General features: G+C 40.0%; 1 protein-coding gene across 5 annotated transcripts in view; it reads left to right on the top strand.

Annotated features, from left to right (window-relative positions):
- The window catches only part of FBXW11 (F-box and WD repeat domain containing 11), a 74,867-nt gene that overhangs the window by 1,246 nt on the left and 60,542 nt on the right, over positions 1-13,079 (top strand). For 2 of the 5 annotated variants that reach the window (XM_076349626.1, XM_076349623.1), the window contains exon 2: positions 7,607-7,686. The exons of 2 other annotated variants lie outside the window; for them this stretch is intronic. The gene's annotated coding sequence lies outside the window, so the exon portion shown is untranslated. Of the gene's footprint in view, positions 1-7,606; positions 7,687-10,242; positions 10,326-13,079 lie in introns of those variants that run through there. One more of the 5 variants, XM_076349624.1, reaches the window with a different exon arrangement.

Raw genomic sequence — 13,079 nt, 5'->3', positions numbered from 1 at the left:
CTAAACTACCCGATGTGTAAAATACGAACTTTTTCGAGTGTTGGCTGCTCTCGAGAGGCAGAAATTAAAAAAGAAAAAGGGAAACCCAACCCCCCCCCTTTGTGGTTCTTTCTGTAGTTGTTTCTGATCGCCGAGGCCAGTAGCTTAAAAGCTGTTCTTAAGGAGCCTCCTCGCCTGATCCCTATCGATTCGGCGATCTTGCGCTTAAACGTGGGTGACATCAGCACTGTTTCCTCGTTAGTGGACTGCAGCAGCGAGGATAAAGGCTGCGGGCAGCTGCGTGGGTATCCGTTACGGGACGAGTCGCCTGCAGAAAAGATGTCTGCTAAATTTCCGAGGTGTAAAGTGAGTTCTAGTGGCTATTTTTCCTACCTGGAACGGAGGGTTCCTGATACTCCTCAGCCTGGGGTTATGTGAGGGGCTAAAATGGCATCTGAGGCTGGAAGGTACGTTTGCCTCGCTCGCCTTTCTTGCTTGTCTTTTTGAAAATGCCCTCCCGTTGTAGAAGTCTCTCTCTTCTACTTGGGGCCAAATTGTTACCAGGCAGAAGCAAATGTAACTTTTGCTGATAATTGTTGTACCCTCTGTTTACAGCTGGACCTGGGAAATGTGCTGATCGATGCAAATATCGATGGGGTTATCCAGATTTTTATTACGTAGTAGGAGGTTTAAGAAACAAATTTTTCTCTCTTTCACAACAAATTAATAAACATAAAAATTTAATAAGATGAACAATTCTGTAGTTTCCAGTAGAAAATGGTACCCTGTAAAATGTAGTTGGCAGTTGAATTTAATTTCAACTTCAGTGAAGGCTTGCACAGAAACACTTGTGTTTGAGTGTCAATGTTTCACTGAAACCATTGAAAGTCATTCCTAAATGAAGACGTGGCTTGGAGGTTTTGCCTCCTTGTGTGTTGTAGAAGATAAGATTCTCCGGAAGATTTGTTTAAATAGACAAGGCAGAAGCCGTATTGACAAGAGTTTTCAGTCAGTGATTTCGGTATTATATGCAAACTCTTGTATCGGTTGTTAATGCTGGTGGCAAACATCCCTAAACCAGGGATCATCTTAGCGTGTCAGACTTAGCGGGATGCTTTTCTTTTTAAGAATGTTATTGTTGACTAAAAGCAGGATGTCTTACGACTCTCTCTGATACAGGAGATTGGTTTTGGTGCGCTTTGGGTAATCGATCACTTCCCTCCAATGCCAAGGATGAATCTGTACTAAATACAGGAGCGTATGTATGATGCAAAAGTTCTGAGGAGCAAATACAATATAATTCTGAGTTGGCTGATAAACAAGAGATAACGTGTCAACACGTTAATTGCATGGAAGTTTCAGAACCCGATGTTCTAGCCCTCAACTGTGCCTTCGCTGGAGAGATCATTTGCATTTATTTAAAGAAAAATCAGTCACGGAAATAATACTGTTCTATTTTTAAAGCTGGAATCTAAGAGAAATATTTTAAGGTTTGAGAGTGACAACTTTCATTTGCCGTATGAAGTTTTAGCGAGTGTTCTGAAGTCACTGCATCTTTTAGGACAGCTTAAGGCTTTACGTGTCTTGTTCTAGTTTTGCAAATCATGTCATCTAGCTGTTTTAACGGTGACGAGCAATCGATTTAGTGATGGCATTTCACGGCTTTCATTTGCAGATGGTGTCTACCTCTACAGGCAAGATGCCCGTTGCCTGTAGAGGTGATTTCAGGAGGCACGAGGCCTCAGAGTTTAACTTGTGTTGACTGCGGGAGGTCCAGATTTAGGCTAACAGCGTATCTGGCGGGGTTGGTTTTAGTTTAGGTACCTTCATACTTAACGCTGTCTCAGTTAAATGCTATGCGTGAGTGGGCAAACTATTAGAAAATGAGTAGTAAGGGAAGTAATCCAAAACAGATGGAGGGCTAGCCAAAATGATTGAAAGGGCTCTTTCTTCCCCTGGTTTTGATTCTTCTCTGTGAAATTAGATAACTGTAACCTTTTTGCTCTTTTAAAGAATCAAACTTTTTTCTCTCTTAAGGTGAAGTACCATCAACAATGCTTTGTGAAATAGTTTTTTTTTTGCCTACAGATTCTGAGTTGTGTATAAAATCTGTGTTGTTCAGTCGCATCAAACCCGTTACATGCGTTTGTCTTCAATACCTGCTAAAAGCCTTGTGTTTTTCATTTTCTCGGAAAGCTTCGCTGAAACATACTTCTGTTTTACCAGAAGACTTTCAAAGTAGGGGTTAATTAGCTTCTTAGTTTGTATTAAAGTGGTTGTAAAAGAATACATAAGTATGGCAAATACGTTTTTTTTTTTTTTAAATACAGGTTAAAAAGTTATACATTTATGGGGTGAACTGCGTGCAGCATAAGGTGTGGATAGTATTTAAAAAAAAAAAAAAAAAAATCTGTTGCTCCCAGGCTCTTGTACCCACCAGACACCTATGGGACATGGTTACCAAAGCAGGAAGCCAACTGTGTGTAAATTCTCTCACTTACTGAGCTTATTATCATCTGTGTTTCCACCGTGTCCTTGATGCGCATGCTGTTCTCCAAACACAGATCCCCCTGCTGCAGAGTTGGCAGTTTAAATTCAATATAACACTGCTCCGTGGTAGCAGCAGAAAGGGTTATGGAAGGGACCATGCCTAGGAACAAAACCGACAAGCACTTGTTTACATTGAATTACCATTTGTATCTTAAAGTTATATACCTGGAAAATATTCTTCCTAATATACCACCTTTACTGTCTAGAACATCTCTCTCTGTCTCTCATAGAAGTGTCCAGTGTTTAAGTGCCTCAGTAAATAATAAATGAAGAACTATAATTGAATATCTTGCCAAAAGTCTTTCAGTTTCTCCTGGCAGATGTGAGCTGAAGGTCTTCAAATTCAAAAGGTAACAATCTCAGAATAAAGTAGTTCACGTAGGCATGCCTTGCCAGCAGCAGCTTCTGCAGATTGTGCCAGCGGTACCTGAAAGTTCCTTGGGTTACTGCAACTGGAGATGGCTGTGCCCCCAAACTATTTAAAGCTTTACAATGCAAAATAAATGTTAGCATTCTGTTCGGAAACTAAAATACGGCTGCTGTATTTATTTCAGTAGGGCTATAACGTTCTGGCTTTTTTCTTCCCTCTCCGTCTCAATCATTGCGAGCCAAGCAGGCAGTTACATTTTTGTGAATTTTTTTTCCACGTGTTCCTAGATGAATCCTTCGAAGAGTTTACTTTTTCAGCAATAGAGATACAGATGGACTGGGCAACGATCACCCTTGCATCTGAAACAAAGGCGGTACTGTTCTAGCTAAAATGTGACTGGTTCTTAATCAAAGGCTGGGAGTAGATGGAGAGTCAGTAAGACGTTTGTAAACCTGCGTGTAAACTAGTTGTGCTTTCTTCAGTAGGATAACAATCTATTTGCTTTGCAGTTATCTTTTTTTAATCTTCAGTAGCTAAATTAAGAGTTGAGAGCTGCATGTCAGACGTTTAAGCACGCAGTTGATGGCATGCTGGACGGTTTCATACATGGGGAAAAAAAGGAAATGGCTAGAGCAGATACCTAGAGAGGTGGCTGTTAGGAAGGCACAGATGAGCCTTTGGGGCAGGGGATGCGAGATCTGTGCTGCTGCACAGGCTATCGGAGTGCAGTCACTTTTCAGAGAGTGCCTGTAAGAGGGAGGATGCAAATATGAAGAGAATAGATTGCTGTGACTTTGGCAGCGGTGCAGAAAATGGGAAGGAAGAGCTTAAGAAAATGAATTGGAGCAAGGCAACTGACTTCAGAGCCAGCAGAGTGATGTCGAAATGAGGGAAGTGGACAAAGAAGTGTGGAAAGCTGTATCTTTTGGGAAGGGTTAGATGAAACAATAGACTGAGTGGGGAAACGGGGTCGCGAAGGGAAGGAGGAGAATACAAAGATGCGGAAGAGAGGTTACAAAGAAAAAGGTTATCTGAAGTTTGTGATCATTGTGGCAGCAGCCATCAGTTTATACACGTGGTGGAAAACTGCAGATGCTCCATTTGTAGGGAAAATTCTGAAACTAAATTGCTTTTAGTTCTTAATAGAAAAAAGTTACAGTTTCTTGGAGAGACAAAATGCTGCTGTTTCACCAACGGCTTTTTAAATCTTGTTTGAGCTTCGGAGACTTTTTGCCTCACAATGCAGTTAAATTTTCTAACATTACTAACTTTTTTGACCTTTGCAACAATGCTGAGCAAGTAAGATACAGCAGAGAAAGTTCCCTTGCTGCCTGAAACACGTGTACGGCTTCCTGTGTGTGTGAGCACCGCTGGGTAGTTTTCAGGGCGATGACTTGCCTGTGAGCTCCGGCTTGGGACCGGGAGGTCCTGATTTGTGCTCGTAAATCCAGTGTCCAGGTGTCACTGTGGAATGAGATCACATCTCTGCAGGCACGCCGGTATGCGCGCTAGCTGCCCCCTCTGAAGCGCTATTGGGTTGCTCCTTTAAAACGTTGTAAAGCACATGTATGCCATTTCTGCATTTCAGACCATGCTGACTGTATCCCTTAGGCAGAGTTGTTGAACGTTGCTAAAAATTTGGGTCACCCATAAGCGTTGCAGCAGCATCTCAGCAAAACAAACTGCCTTGTCACAAAAGTTGTACCTTCAGGGAGACTTGGGAATGTTCCCTGAAGGATGGATGTACTTTTTCATTTCATGTGTGTTTTCTAAAACACCTTCGCTACTTGTTAAATCAACTCGATGTATGTCTTTTGATGCGTTACGTTTTGTTGCTGTGGAGTTTAGAGGTCACTGTTGCTTTGGCATTTACAGTTTCATCTTCCTGTGCTGCTTTGAGTGCCTGTGCAGCAGCGTGCAAAGTGGGATTGCTGATGGGTTTAAAATGAAATGGATGTTGCAGCAAACGTGCCAATGCGAGAAGAATGATGTGTGGGAGAGAATACGAGACCATGGTTGTAAGAGGGCTGCTCTGTGACAAGTAACTTTTTTGTTGCAAGGGAGAAAATAAATTGAAGGGAAACGAGAATATTTACTGAGTTGTTTGAACTAATGCTGATTAATAACAATACTTATGTTCCAGTTTTTTTTCTCTGGCAATGTCTTCTTTATACTAATGCCACTGTTTATGTTGTTATATAATCTGATTTCTCGGTTTGATTTTTCATAACATTGATAGTATTTCATTATTCACAGAAAATCCACTTTTTCTGGAAAATCCCTTCCTTCCCCTCTTTATTGGTGTGTTTGAGCTCAGTGGTGCGACATCTGACAGCCTGCTCTGTTTTCCTGTATTACTTCCACACATTTCCCAATATGAGTAGTGCACGACTGAGACCAGATAATGCAAAAATAACACAATGCCATTTGTATTTTAACAACAAAAAAGCGCTGACTCTTTTTGGAAACTTAATTTGCTTCTCATGCAGGCTAAATTAACAATGGGAGCGTTTGAAGGCATGTTGTTTCTTCATTGCTTTGTTAATCCAGGTCCCCTCAGGACTTGCATCCCTGTACCTCTACCCCAGGAAACTAACGTTTTTATTGGGGATCAAAGAGTAGTTAAGCTTCCCGGGCCCATTTTTTTGTACGAATACAGACAGAAATTTGTGGTAGGTACCTACTTGCTAGGAATAGGGACTGATGTGCTTTCTGGGTAAACTGGTAAAAAAAGCTTTTCGGGTCAACTTTTAGCTGTGGCAACGCTACAAGATTTTGTTTTGCTCATTGACTTAGAGGAGAAACACAACCATATATTCAGTGTTAGGAGTTGCAGGGCTGCGTTCTGAGCTTCATGCTGTTGAGGAGTTCTTGAATATGGAGTTTTGTCACAAAAAAAGTTGTGACAACTTGCGTTCCTTGCCTTTTTGAGAGGCATATGTTTGTTTTCAGGACGCCTCGCATGATGATCCCATGTTCAAATCTTCTATCCTTTTCAGTCACACCAATTTAAAGATTTCAGACCAAAATACTTACAGCTCTTTGCAAATCTATACTCAGAATCTGTTTGCAAAACTTAAGTTACAATTACAGCTTGTATTTGATAGAGAATCTTTTAGGCAATTCTATTTGGGCAGCAAAGGACTAGCCAGGGAAACTTGACATTCAGGCTGTCTCCATCACACCAGTACTTTTCGAGACAAAAATCAGACCTGTGCTGTAACACTTGCAAATACTTTCAAGGAATGCCTTCATGGTGAAGTGCCTCTCCTTCCAACACCCTGCTGGCTCTGCTGTGACTTAGCAAATCAGTACATTTATGTAATTTTGCTAGCTGGCTTCTTACTGAACTATATTGTACTGTTAAAATTCTGAGTCATATGCCTTGACATCTTATCACTTTACTTGGCAGCCTTAAAAATCCTAGATTGGACACTGTATCGGGCTTACGGTGCTGCTTTGTCCTTGAAATGTCGCCCTATAATCGACTGTTGCCTTACCAGTGGTAGAAAAGCAGAAAATCGCCCCACGATGAAGATGCTCCTTCCTTCGGGTAGCTCTGGGCAGTCAGGGACATGACTGTCCTCACCAAGACAGTTTCTTGGCACAGCTGCGAAGAGCGGCGGTTTCTCGCACCCTTTTCCCAGCCGCTGGTGCTTTGGGACGTGGGGCACAGTTGTGGAGGCTGAAGAATGCTTGGTTCAGCTCTCCGGAGGGGTTGGGGAGCAGAGGAAAGGGTGAGAGACAGCGGTGGCATATTCTTCTCTGGGCGTTGCAGCATTAGGTTCTAGAAAACGTTGCTGTTGCTTCTGGCTGCTGTTAGGGGAAATTCTGTAGGCCGTATCTCAACCTTTGTGAAGATGTGACTGGAAGGCACACAGTCTGGTCTCTCTAGGATACACTTTCTGTTACACACATAGTATGGGCTTTCTGCAGACTCCATCTTCTCTTCAGTGTTATTGTTAAAGCTGCTTTAAATTAGTCACTTAGAGTATAAGTGTACTGCTGAAGGTACTGGATGAAGGCCTTTTATCACCTTGCTCAGTAAGAGGTGACTTTTTCTTGTCTCAGGAGTAGCATGCCTTGGCTTACTCTCTTCTAGTTCTAGATTGTTTTCCAGAGACACAGCGATACTGAAAATTTACTGAATTCAGTGCTGTCATTCAGATCATAAGTGTCTTGACGACTCCATCTTTGTGCTGCAGATACGTAAGGCAAGTCAGATCATTTTGAGTCTGGAAACAGGGAAATAATCATTGTAATAAAATGCTTTAGAGCATGTATATGGCAAATTAGGAGAACTGTATTGGACTGTTTTGAAAACCTGTGTATTACTGTTCTGGCAGTTCATGGAGCAGGCTTGTGAGGTGTAAGCTGGTGGTTGAAGCTTTAGCATTTGCTTCGTAATTTGCGTTGTAGTTTCTTCTCATCTTCCTTCATCTTTGCAAAGTGAGCTGTAGCCCGAAAACACTCGTCGTGCATTGGGTGATTCAGGGCAGGGGAAAGAGCAATTTCTTGTCCGTAAATCCGTTTCTTTGTCTTAGATCCACCAATCCGATGACCCCACTAACGTAGTCGTTACCGGACTGGTAAGGTGCCTAGGCTGCCTTGTCTCTCTAACAGCATTAGGAATACGTAATTGGGATTTCGTTCAAGAAAGAAGTAGATACACCAAGCTGAAGATGATTGGCTGCTCTCTTTTAACAGACAAGTCTGAGAAGGAAAACCCATTCGAATCCCCTTTCATTCTGGATTGGTGGATCTGAAGCCCAGAAACAAAGTTTCAGGTAAGAAGTCACCCTGTACTATATCTTGCTGCTTCTGCTTAGATGAGTTTGTCTGCCAATTCAGTATCTTGCTTTAACTGCTTAATGTCCCTAAAGTCTTAGAACGCGCCAAGTTAGCTGCTGAGCTTAGAGTAAGAAAGGGCATATCCTGTAAATACACGTGCACTTTATTAGGAAATCGCAGATCTACTCTGAAAAATGAACCTAGGAACGTACAGTAAACTTGCCTTCTGTGGAGCTGGAAAGCAGCATCTACAGGTACAGGGGCACTAAGCAAAGGGTTTACAAATCCTGCTTCTGAAAGGAGAAAGCAGCCTTACCAATGACTTCGTTGAACTTCCCAGTCGAGTTCAGGGAAGTAATAGCTATCTGCTCTCATTTGTAGCCATGTTCTCTGATGAGTTCATCAGAAATTTAGAGAACTTGTCTAGTTGTTTGTAGTACAAATTCCAGTAGCTTTATCCTGCTGAAATGGCATTTGAAATTCTGTTGTGGGCAGCACTTGGAGTCAGCCTTTTAAATCCTTCATGAGATTTCAACTAACGTTCTGTTCCTAGTTGTTTTCAAAGCATAGCTGAGCCAGCTGTAAGGCACGGTTTTCCGAGAGGAGCTTTAAAGTTATAGAACGCCTATTTCAGAGTAGGGGAGCATGGTTGCATTTTGAGTCACATTCATCTGAGATTTTGAAACGACTGTAAAAGGCTACAACGTGCTATCTTAGAGACAGGTTTTGAAGGTATTTGTGTGCGTTAGGAAGTAAAGCCGGGTCCCTGGCTGATAGGAAAATAAAGTTATGTTGCGTTAAACATCTGGCGTGAACGGGAGACCTGCACCTCTCCTAACGCCCAGCTTTGTCATAAGTTAGTGCTTTAATGAACTTGGCAACTTATTTCTAAAGTTAGTACGAAGCAGTATGCCTCCATTCCTTTTGATATTAATAGCAATAACACTAAGCCGCTTGAGTGTTCTCTTTTGTAGACAGCTATTAAAGCGAATGTTAAGGCCTCAATATTTAATCTACTGTAGAAGAAACTCTTGTAGGTGCTGTTGATCTCGTGTATTGTTTTAGCTCTGCGTTTGTTTTGCTGGCGTGGTATTTTATGCAAAAATTATACTTGAATTTAATTGATGAATACATATAAAATGAATTATTTGTGCACAGGGTACTGTTGTTTCCTGGTTTGATTTTTTTGAGTACTTGAATTTTATTTGGTTAGGGTGGAGAAGCCTTGGGCATGCTTCTTTAGTATAATTCTTTAAAAAAAATCTGAGGGAAAATCTAAGGGAAATATAGTCTGACACATTTCTTGCAGTCTTGTCTAATATCAAACAGAATTTGCCCCACACACCAATCAGACTCACCTTGGAGTTAACACTGCAAAATAACATCTTCCCGTGGAGTATCTGCTGTTCAGGGTGTGCCTTTTTCTAAAATGAGAGAAGGAGGGGGGGCGGGGCAGAAGCCAACTTGGCATCTTTAATGATGAAAACTGAAAAGAGGAAATAATTTAAAATACACGAGGGGGGAAGAAGAGGAAGCATAAATGTGTACTCCTGCTGATTAAGATCCCTGATGATACGATATTTAATATTGCTTAACTTTTTTGAAACATGAAACAGTCCTATCAAAGGCAGTAGTAAAGCTAAGTTGAATTTGAGTGCAAGTATATGCAGGTTGGAGGCTTAGTTCTTGCCCAGGTTTTGAATCTGACATTTCAAAAAGTAAAATGTAAGTCAGCTATCAAAGGCTATGTAAATATTCCTCTGCAGCATTTGGTGTACAAACCCTGAACGTGAAGCTAGCATTTTAGTATGTACTGAGACCAGGCTTCATATGCATTTAAACTCGTCAAGTTAAAGTGCACGCTGCCTTGTCTATACTAGATTTTTAGATGGGGTTAGTATTATTTTTAGATTGTGTTAGGCCTCATCCTTAAAAACTTAATACAGAAAAGAGTCTAAGACAACTTTTAACATCTTAGACAAGTTTCAGCTACGTTTTTCTAAGTGTTTAACTTACTCACTCAAAGTTTCTATTTCAGTTGGCAGTGCTAGCTCTCTTTTCAGCATTTCTCTTTTTTTTTCCCCAGTTATGATTTACTATAAGCAGGTGTGCTGCTGTCTGTAGATGTCTGTAACACCTCTGTTCCTGCTGCATAAGAGCATAGGAAAGCCATTTTTCTTTTGAAATGGCCTTTTTAATGTAGCATAGGATATGTTAACGCAGAAAGGAATGTCACACTCTTGGAGTTTTGAAACTGTGGGAATTGGGATGTATGTACATGAAGGAAGGAAGGGTTAATCTAAATACTGCGTATTTTGGAAAATTCAGATTATTTTGGTTAACATTCAGAGTAACTTACGTAAACGTATTAAGATTTTCTTCCTAGTCTTTTGTATCTGCCTGAAAACGAGATACTGCATCTCACGTGTCTTATCCTGATGAATAAATTATAATGGAGTAAGATTGTTGTTATATTCAAAGAAAGCATTTAATCTTTTGTCCACTGAACCCATATTCCTTTTGTAGCATTCATTTTGTTGTAGCAAACACATACTTTGATCTTCAGGAGCAGAGTGGGACTGCGTTATCGATCACCCTTCTGTGAATTCATTGTCCTATCTAGAAGAACGGTGTGGTAATGAGGAGAATTTATCTGATAAATTATTTTCACTTTGTCTTGCTTTAAATTTCCTTGATTCCTCACTTAGTATTTTTCCCCAAATGCAAGAAGCTTACCTGCAGATCTTGAATTGCTATTGGAAGGTTGTAACATTGCCCAGTTTTTATTTTGAATGGCAATCATTTAGCTAAACGGATTTTTCTAATGGAAGTGTGACTCAGCTATTGGTTACCTATTTTTTTAGAATGGTCTGATAACAATAAAGGAATAATCAAAAGCATTTCACAAGTTAAAATGAGTTTGCTACTCTGTGGATACTTATTTTTGAGAAATTCACTTTTGCATTTGTGGTTCATCGAAGGACAGAAATGCAAGAGTAAATTATATCTAAGACAACTGTCTTGACCTGAGAGTGTAGCCATTCTTAAATCGAAGCGGAACACTTGAATGCAGATGTAAAACTCATGGATTTTGGAAATATATTGTACAAATGGTACTCAAACAGCCTTCCAAATCAGGCACTCAAGACTGGACGTGGGATTGCATTTTGGACGTGGAAAAGGTCGTGGTGTGATGGCACCAATTCCAACAAACTTATATGGAGCATGTGAATACACTGCATCTCTCAAGGGACAACTTGGTTTTGAAATGAGAGTAGGAAGAGCACAAAGACTACTATTGGTCTGACATAAATTGTTTCTTTGTTTTCGAGTACCTCAGCAAAGATATTCAATGTTGTGCCAAATGTGCAGCGTAGTAAATGTGTTAACATGCCAAGCCAGACTGTCACTTGTGGATCACGTGTATTTGTGTTATGTGCATGCTCCCACACTTTATTTCCAATTAAGTATTCACACTTAAGAGTACACTTTGACATTTTTACTTTTACACCTCTTGCAAATATTCAGGCTACTTGTTCCGATATGTAGTTGGTTCAACACTGTTCTGCTTGTCACTATTTTGAATAAATAGCTTAAGGTAAAAACACCAGGTAAGATCTGGATGATATCCCAGCTAGCAAAAGGGGATGGAGTTTGAGTAGTTGGCAACTATTCTCTGCCGAGTGTAAAATAATACTGAAGGCCTTTGAACAGTGCTACTGCATTATATTTTTTTATGTCTTATTGTGGTTAATGCTCATTTTTGAGAAACTAAGATCTGAGCTTAATATTAAATTTGACTCGGGAGCATATAGCTTTCATAAACAGTCGTACTGTCCTTAAGTCTAAGTTTGCTTTTCAGAGTACCCCTTTTAGCAGCATGAGATCTGAGCTCCCGGGGGATGTGTCTGTCCTTCCCAGCCATAGAGAGGGATTCAAGTAACAGCAGTTACCCCATGAATTCATCAATATTAAGCGTTAATGGAAATAAAGAAGTATCAGTTCTGTTGGTCCAGGCCTAAATCAAAGTAAACTAAACAGTAAATTACCAACGTTGAATAGCATGCAAGTTTCTTATAGCTAAAAACCTGAAGAGAATTCAGAATGAAGGTTGAAGCTTTTTGGTTGTACCTTTTTTGCCAGTCCGAATCTCTATTTGTAGCCCTGTGGACATCCGGAACGTGAACTAACCTTACTGGGGAGCTGGTTTGTTGTCACAGGAAAGTTGGGGAAAAGCGTTTTGGACTTTAGGATTTGTAAACTTGAATGATTTGTTAGGTTCTTATGTTGAACTTCATTTTGTAATAAATTGCATAAGAAAGAAGTTGTTGCAGGAGTGAATTAATATAATTAGTCATACTCCTTGAAAAAAGTGGAGTAAATTGGCTCCCTCATTTATTTTACTGTATTTTTCTTTGAAATTCCAAAATACCTCCCCTCGCTGATCTTTTTTGGACTCTGTCTAGAAACTGATTTTCAAAACCAAGGATATTTTTGCCTTAAGAACAGAATTTCCTAAACTGTAAACATACCAATAAATTTCGATTCCTTAAATTAACTTGTATAAATAAAATTAATGCGGTGAAAAATTCTGAGGTCATCATTTTAATACTTTATAAAACCTCCAGCAATAAGGCTTGGTTATGTAAATGCTGTCATTCTTAGCTATGACATTGCAATATTTCCATCACTGGGTATCAAAGGTGTATTAGTTCCATCAGGAACATAGGCTAAGTCCGTATTCATTTCTTGAGCAATTTAGTGGGCTTTATAGGATAAATGGGTGGGGTTTGTTTTTGTTTGTTTTTTTTTGTTAAAGGGGTAAGAAAGTGTGAGGATTTCTGTTTGGACATCACTCAATTTCAAATGCGCTGAAATGGAAGGTTTCTGGACACTTTACAGTGCTTTAACAAAATATCAGCGCTGTACACCTATGAGAAGGCCAAAGTGAAGGAAAACTTTGGATTGTTCAGGGGCTTATAGGTTGGGTTGGGTTTTTTTTGGTGCCTCTATCCTGAAGGTTGATTTATTGGAAGAACACTGCCACATGCTTTACTATTAATATAAGAAGTTCTTAGCATCTGACCTTTAAAGACGTTGAAGCATATTCCTTTTTTACTGATACTACTGAGAATTTATAGTTTCGAATGCAAATGCAGGCATTTGTGTAGGTTTCTTAAGTTTGAGATTTAAGATTGAAACCTAAATCTTGAAATGTAATTCCTGAGGCTGGACCACCAAAGCAGTTTTTTGCGTATAGAAATAAAATAAGACATATAATAATAAAGTTAATGTATTAATCTTTTCAAACATAGGGCATCTAAAAGATCCAATGAGTGTTTCTCAATTTGGCTTTATTCTTTCAGCGTCATTCACTCCTTGCCATGAA

Source organism: Aptenodytes patagonicus, chromosome 12, assembly GCF_965638725.1.
Source record: "Aptenodytes patagonicus chromosome 12, bAptPat1.pri.cur, whole genome shotgun sequence".
NCBI lineage: Eukaryota > Metazoa > Chordata > Aves > Sphenisciformes > Spheniscidae > Aptenodytes > Aptenodytes patagonicus.
The sequence above is the reverse complement of the archived record's forward strand: the minus strand, read 5'-3'. Positions and strand labels throughout refer to the sequence as shown.